This window comes from Lipotes vexillifer, unplaced genomic scaffold (assembly GCF_000442215.2).
Source record: "Lipotes vexillifer unplaced genomic scaffold, Lipotes_vexillifer_v1.1 scaffold668, whole genome shotgun sequence".
In the NCBI taxonomy this organism is placed as follows: Eukaryota; Metazoa; Chordata; class Mammalia; order Artiodactyla; family Lipotidae; genus Lipotes; species Lipotes vexillifer.
In genome coordinates this window covers 4,185,059-4,194,070 of record NW_006785319.1, presented here as the reverse complement: position 1 = coordinate 4,194,070, position 9,012 = coordinate 4,185,059, and the positions used below count along the sequence as shown (strand labels likewise).

Here is a 9,012-nt window from a genome sequence, read left to right as displayed (position 1 = left end):
GAGCAGTGGGCGGGGCGGGGTTGAAGCAAGGCTGCAAGCTTAGCAGAATGTTTGACCCAGACAAAGAGCAGCTCTAGCAACCAAATAAGGAAATTGGCTCTGCAGGATTTCAGAATAGAAGCGAGTGGAGATCCGAGGCAATCTGGGAGAGTAAAAATAAGCAAAGAAAAATGTCAAAGGATTTTGGCGGCACTTGCTTACACAAAATACATAGGGAAAACAGGATCTCTGGTCTTTCAGCAGGGGTGAGAAATACACATTGCATATCTCCCCTTTTGTAGACCAGCGACGGAGAGACGTCTCGAAACGCTTTGAGCAGCTGAAATAATAAGCATTCCCTTGTTAAACATGGGGAAAAAACGCAAGCTATACGTTAGAAGCACCGTGGCACTCCTTTTATGTATAATTGATGAAACTTTTAGCTGAAGATGATGAACGTTTCCAAGACGTCACAAAGATACATCTCGACTCCCATTTTCAGACGCACCCTGAACACGGAGTGTTAGTTGTGTCCTTTGAGAAAAAGCGAACCTCTTCACAAATGAGGGAAACGTTTGATCCAAGCGTGTTTGTTGGTAGGTAGTGAAGATGTCAAAGAAGGAAATTATGCAGAGAAAGCATGGGAGCCTCATGTGATCCTCTCAGCCTCGTCTCCCAGACCCTCCAAAGTGTTAAATGATCTTTGTTACTTAGTAATATGAACTAACATTGATTTTGACACCTTTTTGTAGTGTGGGTGGAGGAGGGCGAAGCTTTGGAAGAGGAATTTCAGGATAATCCTAAACAGATTGAGAAACACCTTTTTGTGCCACAGAACCAACACGGAGAAATGATTTCTGTTCACCAAGCAGTCAATATATTTATATTCAAAGCGAGGAACAGATATAGGGCATTCATCCTGGATCAGAATTTTTAAAATCCTCCGTAACTTGACTGTTGGTAACTTGAAGGTAGGCAAGGGAAGGAGCCCCCACTTCCACTCCCACCCCAAATACACAACTGGACAGCCCACACTGGGTTTTGAAACTTCCAGAACACTGCCTCGTGGGAAGGGAGAGTCTGAGGAGAGAGCTGGCCACAGGGTAAAGGGCGGGAACCCCCCAGCCCACAAGAGCGCTGCATCAAGCTGGGCTCAGGGGCACGTTCTGGCCTCAGAAATAACCGCTCCACACTCAGGAATGAACCCTACTCAATGAGCCTTCCCTATTCAGGAAGACGGCAGCCTTGTGAGAACATGTTTACCATCACTAACAAAGAAGTGAATTTATTTTTTTAAAAAAAGCAATTTAGCTATAAATGTCAAGAGTTATACAAACAGCATTTGATCTCAAAGTCATACTTTTCAGTATTTTCCCTGAGGAAATAATTCAAAAGAGGAATAAACATATAAACCTGAAAAAGTCTCCTGTAATAGCTTTTTTTTTTTTTTTTTTTTTTACTATTTCAGAAGAAAGAAGCAAACTAGAGCCAAAGAACGTGGAATGTTAATTCCCTTGTCTCAGAGAACAGAATATTATGCAGCCACTAAAAGTAGTTGTGAGTCAGACCATGAAGGCAAGTACGTTTATGAGAAAGAATGTAGTGAAGCTGAAAAGTTTATAAAATGACACACTAGGGTTCGCGCCCCGGTCCGGGAAGATCCCACGTGCCGCGGAGCGGCTGGGCCCGTGAGCCATGGCCGCTGAGCCTGCGCGTCCGGAGCCTGCGCTCCACAGTGGGAGGGGCCACAACAGTGAGAGGCCCGCGTACCGCAAAAAATAAAAAAATTAAATGACACACTATCCACACAGCTATGCTTCGAAGACGGGAAACAGGAAAAGAACATGGAGAAAATATTAGTGCGTTATGAATATGGATACATTGTTCTTGCCTTTATGAGTTGTACTTTTTCATAATAAACACCGTTTAAATTAAAAAAAAAAAAAAAAGAGTCTCCAGGGTAAGAAAGAACTAAAATTTCAGACTTTATCTGCACAGCAAATAAGCTCACAAAGTTCTGTTTGTGTCCTTAATGATCTTGTAACAGCCTTTGTGATTTTGAGAACGGTGATTTCTACTTACTAATAATAGGTCAGTTATTGGTAAAAACAAAAACAAGGCTAGCTGTAGTTCTCTGTGAGAAAAACAAAGGAAATGTAACTGCAGAGACTTCTGGGCATGTCTCTGTGATCTGGTTAATGTGGGGTGACCAGGCCTGGGGGTCCGTCCAGGGTTCCCCAGCCTCGCCAGCAGCCCTCCCAGTTTAAAGAGGAGAGGATACAGGATGTCCGCACAGGGTGATGTCAAAGCGCTGACCGGCATCGGGTGGCAAACCTCTGCTCGCAGCCAGAGCAGTTCATCCAGTCTTCCAGTCGGTGCTTCAGCCTGGATGGTCCCTCTACTACTGAAAGGAATTCCAAGGACTCTGAATGATGAGAAAGCACTTCACATAAGTCAGCTCATTTGAATTATTCTACTTACAGGGAAAAGCTAACGCAGACTTAGAGCAATGCACAAATCGTTTACATGCCCTGGTATCAAAAAGTGGAGGAGCAAAGAAATAAATCTATCTTAACGGAATTTCCTATGATGACTTACAGTAGTTATTTAATAATTGTAGGTGTTAGATGTAATCTCCCCCAGCCCCCTCTGGTCCAGGTTTAGAACACTGAGACACAGGACTTGACGTGAATTGTGCGAGATCTCACAGTGGGTTCATGCTGGGTGGCCAGCACCTGGGTTGAATGTTGTCTTTAGGTCCCTAAAGGAGGTTTTTCTATCAGGGCTCCACTTGCTGCCCTTCCCTACTTGCCCCCTCCTGTGGAGACCCGGAGAGCACTGCCATCAGTCTTGTTTTGATAGATTATGAGTTTAAAGGAGCTTTAATCCATGTTCTTGACTCAGCTGAGGCAATGCCTTAGCGGTTTGCTTCGTCCAGTTACTCATTTAGAATATAAGCTCCTCGGTGGCCGCACGTGGCCGTGTGTCTGAGCAGTGACAACGGGAATCGCTAACCGTGTTGGCAGCTGTGTCCTGTGCGCTGTGCCTAGTGACCCTGGGCATCTCCCTGAATCCTCACTGTGCCCCGTGTTGTGGGCAGCACTGCTGTTCCCATTTCTCAGAGGGAGAAACTGAGGCTCAGAGAGGTTACACAACCTGCCCAGACACATCCTGGCAAGTGACAACATCAGGATTCAGACCCAGAGCACGAGCCCCTAAACATGAACATGCGTTCCTTCAGTAGGTGTGAATGAAGGCTTTGGAGGGTACACCTAAGTATCACAAGTAGCTGACGCTTCTCTTGAACGTGTCTGAAGGTATGAGAAAGAAGGTCCACCTTCATTGAGAAAATGAAGCCAGGTATCCAAGTGGCAATCTCTGTTCGAATAGGAGAATGATAGTTACGGAAGCAGCTCCAAAAATTACTTGCACCAGTAAAAATTTGGGAGGCGGACATGGAAATTTTGAAGTGTTGTATAAGTTATCAGTAAGGAATCTGATAATGCCACACTTATGTATGAAGTGAGGGTCTCAGTGAAAATTGTGGAATAATAAATGTCTGTATTTTCGTGGCTCCTGGGTCCTTCCACATCAGTAGGGACAGAGACTTGGCAGGTCAGATGCTCTGCTTATCCACAACATCCAAGTTCCAAACGTGGCTCATCCAGAGCTGCACCCATAAGAATCAACTCGGTAACTTACAGGACGGGGCAGGGGTCCAGGCGGGGCAGGTTTGTGACCTTCTCAAGTCTTCAGCTATCTGGGGTATTTAGTGCAATCTCCATCTGAAGGAATAGTTTGAAGGAAGTCTCTGTACTCATTTCATCCCTCTCCCCAGACTAGTGGAAGACCGACCCCAGTCCTTCATCTCAGATTAAATTTGCACGTTTGAAGCTCTAAGCTGACCCTAGAGATGGGTGTTCCAAGCCAGCCCTCTGCCACATGTCACCTGGTGGATTGCATTGCTTACGTATTTCTTTGTACCGTAAAACCATGGGATACTAACTTTTTTGGGTCGTTTATCCCGTTTAGTGAAATATTTTGTGCGTGCAGGCAGACCTCATTTTATTATTGCTTTACTGTCCTTCACAGGTAGTGTGTTTTTTCCCACAAATTGAAGGTTTGTGGCAGCCCTGCGTTGTCAGATGACGGTTAGCCTTTTTTTAGCAATGAAATATTTTTAAATTAAGGTATGAACGCTGTTTCTGAGGCACAATGCTATTGCACGCTTGATAGACTGCAGTATAGCGTTAACGTAACTGGTATATGCACTGGGGAACCAAAAAGTTCCTGTCACTTGCTTCACGGCAATATTCACTTTATTGCTGAGGTCTGGAACTGAAGCCACAGTATCTCTGAGGTTTGTCTGTGCGTGTATATACATATATAGGTATATGTACACGTACCTGTATATGTAAAATACATACGTGTATTATGTTGCATATATTAAAAATATACACAAAGATACAAATATTTAAAGGATCAGATAAACATAAGGAGAGGTTTTAGTCTTTTTTTGTCACTTCTCAGTGGATTGTCACTGAAGACCCTTGCTCTCTGCAATACCTCAACACCCCCTGGAAGAGTTGCTACAAAAGTCCTACCTACACCCAGGCCAGAGTGGGTTGACCTTGGGCCTGACCCCAGGACCATCCCGCTGAAGACAGCCCTAAGGGATCACACCATCCATCCCCTCCACTGAGCAGACAAGGAGACCAGGAAACTAAGGGACTTTTTTCCCTAAAGGCCTCATTTCCAAGAGGACTTAGGACTGGATGAGATCTTTTGTTATATTTAAAGCCTGGTGTACGTATATTTTGTGCGCGCATGCGTGCAAACACACACACGAGGTGATGGGTGTGTTAATTAGCTTGATCATGGTCATCATTACACACAGTTACATCACGTTGTACCCCTTAAGCAAGTAAAATTTTGTATTTGTCGATTATACTTTAATAAAGCTGGAAAAGATAAAATAAATCAGTCATCTGAATAGGTACATGGTGACAAGGGACCAAGCTTGGAATTGTTTTACCGAATAGAGGTGGTGTTTCGGTAGCGGAAGTGCTCTCTTAACACCATGAACAAGTTGAAATTGAAAAGGGACTCTTGAGGGATTTAAAAAGTGAAAAGCAGAACATCTGCAGATGAGGTGGACCAACCCAGGATGGGTAGGGCTTCCAGGAGACATGGCATCGGGGGCCACGCAGGGGTCTGGGGCACACCCGCCACCCTCAACCTGGCCCTCCCTCCTTCTCCAGACAAGACCCGAGGATGTCCAGCTTCTAAATGCATCAAGCTTTCAGTTAAGCCTTTTAAGGGTGTCCCAATGAACTGACGATTGGGCCTCACCTACGCGCCGGTAACTCACTCTCAGTGGGAGAAACGTTCACATGAATGAGCGGCTGCAAAGCACCAGTTGTTAACAGCTGACTCTGTTCGCCCGCTTAGATGGTAAGGAGCCTGAGAACATAGGACCTGTTTTCTTCTTTTAAAAACATGCGACGCCTACTGCCTTACGTTCACACACAGTACAGCCCTGAAATGAGGCGAGGGGGCAGACGTGCTTTACAACCAATGAAAGTGTGCAGGGCGCAGACAGTCGGCAGTTAGGGCTGCACTGGGACTTTCGTGGGCCCCAGACTCTTCCGCCTTTGTGGGTCCCTTTCTCCATTAAAAAAAAATTAGAATTATTTTGATAACAGCATTGGCATAAAGATGGATGGAATCCAGGCTGGATTCATTATTATACAGTCATCACGACAACGGTCATTTATGTTCATTTTTTTTCTTCCGAGTTTAAAATTATCTAAAATTAAAAAAAAATTTTGTGGGCTGCCACAAGTGTGTGGGCCTGAGCCCTGGCACCCACTGTCGGATGAGCTGGCCCTGCCCAAGATTACAGGCAATGACCGTCTTGACCTCGGCTGCCCTCCTTGTAACTCAGAACTGGCCCCCTTCCAATTCTGTTTTTCTAGATGCTTCTCTCCGAGCAACAGGGGGGTTGAGGACTGGGTGATCCCTTTCTCCGTAAGTACCACCTCCTGGCTCGGCCAGCACGCTCCGCTGGGCTGCTCACTGGGCCGTGGCATGCTGACCCCGAGGCAGGGCACTGAATCCCAAATTACTCCCCTTGCGATGCACCTCTGAGCTCTGAAATGGAGCCCATCTGAGAGGAGAACTTCTGTCCGGCCAGTCCATCCACTGCTGGGACAGAGGCTTTGTAGAGTGTCACAAGGGCACAGTGGCACCAAAGTTGGGCCAGGCTTCTGCCCGCCGCGCACGAGGGAAGGCGGAATCTAACACTGCTGCCTGTCGGCTCAGGACCTGAGAGCGACAGTGGCTGAGATGTGTCTAGACCCATCGCTAATATATCCATCTCCGGCGAGGCTTTTTTAAATTGAGGTCGTGCTCTGCAGAGGCTTGGTCTGAAGGAGGTAGGGCTGAAGTTAGTCTTTATGGTGGATGCTGTCTCTCTGCTTTTCTTGCATTGAAAACTTTACTTTCCAAATCTCACTTTGTCAACTTTGCTCCGAAATTACAACTTTTTTGTTTGTTTGTTTTTAGGTGTTTACCTTCACTCATTTAATCTTTGCATCAATCACGAAAGGAAGATAATAGTGTCTTCATTTTATCGATGAGAAAACTGAGGCTTTTCTTTTAATTTAATCTTGTGTGTGTGTGTGTGTGTGCGGTACGCGGGCCTCTCACTGTTGTGGCCTCTCCCTGTGCGGAGCACAGGCTCCGGACGCGCAGGCTCAGAGGCCATGGCTCACGGGCCCAGCCGCTCCGCGGCATGTGGGATCCTCCCGGACTGGGGCACAAACCCGCGTCCCCTGCATCGGCAGGCGGACTCTGAACCACTGTGCCACCAGGGAAGCCATTTAATCTTTTAGAAAAGATTTTTATTTTTTATTGGAGTCTGGTTGTTTAACAACATGGTGTTAGTTTCAGGTGTACAGCAAAGTAATTCATTTATACACATACGTGTATCTATTCTTTTTCAAAATCTTTTCCCATTTAGGTTATTAGAGAGTATTGAGCAGAGTTCCCTGTGCTGTACGGTAGGTCCTCGTTGGTTATCTGTTTCACACAGAGCACTGTGTACAACTTTAAAACGGGTGCCCTAAACTCCAGTTTCCCTCAGCACAATCTTCTCTCTTTGGACGCTTCATGTGCCACATTTCATCACAATTCATTGCATATGATTTAAAAAAAAAAAAAAAGTCCATCTGAAAACACTGCTGGGCCGCTCGGTTCTTTGAATCGTTCTTTGAAGATACGATATCATCCCATTATGTGACCAAATTACCTCAAAATCAGTTAACTCTTTCTAAGGTTACTATCAGCAAAGCGAAAAAGATGATACACTGATATAAAAACAGTGATCTCAATTCTTTGGAACAATGGGAATATTACTTATACCTAATGGAATCTTAGGGAAAAGTCTTGATTTTTTTTCTCTTGAAATCTAGTACTTTGTTGTATCAGGGGCCCACAACAGGCAGTATCAATATTAAGTCAGTTGTTTTAACGATCAATCACATAAACTATACACAGATAAATTAATTTCTTGCATTCCCGATGTTACCAAATATTTGCTCTATGTGTCTTAGGGTATACAGTCAGGGGATTTTCCAGTATAAAATGCATCTATTAAATTTCTATTCTTAGAGAAACTTTAATTGGAGTATTTGACTTCCCTTTATCGCGCTCTCTCTCTCTCTCTCTCTCTCTCTCTCTCTCTCTCTCTCTCTCTCTCTCTCTCTCCCCCGTCCTTTTCAGTACCAGCGTCTAGGTTTGCACATTTTTTGTGTCCAAGATCTATGCCGTAAAATAATCTCAACGATCCTCTTAGTAGTTGGAAATCTCTGCTAGAAAGCCTTTCCCTGCAGCGCCCAAGCAAATTCCTGTGTACTTCCCGAAGGAAGAAAATTAAGCACCTCAGATAACATAATCCCATTCATTTGAGCCAGAAGATTAGCTTACTAATTCAAGAGAATGGATGGATACTCCAGTTGAGGAAGTGAGGTAGAGTTAGGGTTTCAGGAGTGGGAAACAGCCCTCTTTTCCTCGCTGTACACGTGGCCCTGGCTACACCCTGTTAGGCTTCTTGGTTTCCATGGCATCACCCACAGCAGATCCGTCACCAGGTTGTTGGACATCCTGTATTTCTGGGAGCAACAGTTGAATGATGGCTGGTCTGCAGGTTTTCGAAGCATCCAAAGGAATCTGCACAAAAAGCAACACGAGATTCCTTGTTAGGGTGTCACCAGAGGTAAGAGTATTAAGAGAAATCTCACCCATAACTTCATGAACTGCCACTGCGATTAATATAAAATGTGACATTATGGCCTATGTGTCTGTTATCAGTGACTACATTTATAGGACTCAGCTGGAAGTTTTTCTTATGCAGGATAGAGTCAAACTAACAAGCCAGCTCATAGCAGTATTTCATCATTCACTTGGGAGAGTCACAGAAAAAGGCAAATGCCTACTTTTCAGTAATCCGTGTGGAATCTGGTGATTCCATCGGAGCCAGCATAACTCATTTGATTTGGAAGAGGATACTCAGTAATGAGTCAGATTCTTCTGTGGGTGAAACAGGACATGTTCAGAGCTGCCTGAACTATTTCAAGTCAGGCAGACGTTCTTGTGCACGATGCAACTTGGTGAGAACGATTCACTAATGGAGATCTTAGTGTCCCGAGGTTGTTAAGGGACTTTCCATGTGTGTGTACTTTTCACTCCAAAGTTAAGAATCCCTGGAGTTTGGGTTCTGGACTCAACAGTTTATGCTGTTCCTTCTCCCCTGACCTGCTCTGTGTCCTTGGGCAGGTTACTAACCTCTCTGTGGTCACTGCCTTCCATGAAGGGGGCGTGATGGTAACAGCCATACCTCTCATGGGTTGTACAGGCATATAAAATGGGAGAATGTGTGTGAAATGACCAGCATCATGTCAGATTATTACTTTTTACTCTGCTCCTAAGTACTGTGTTTTGTAAAAAAAAAAAAGAAAAAAAAAAAAAAAA

General features: G+C 44.8%; 1 protein-coding gene across 1 annotated transcript in view; it reads left to right on the top strand.

The window, feature by feature from the left end:
- Window positions 1–9,012, top strand: part of PALLD (palladin, cytoskeletal associated protein) — a 417,875-nt gene that overhangs the window by 301,735 nt on the left and 107,128 nt on the right. The gene's annotated exons all lie outside the window — the stretch shown is intronic.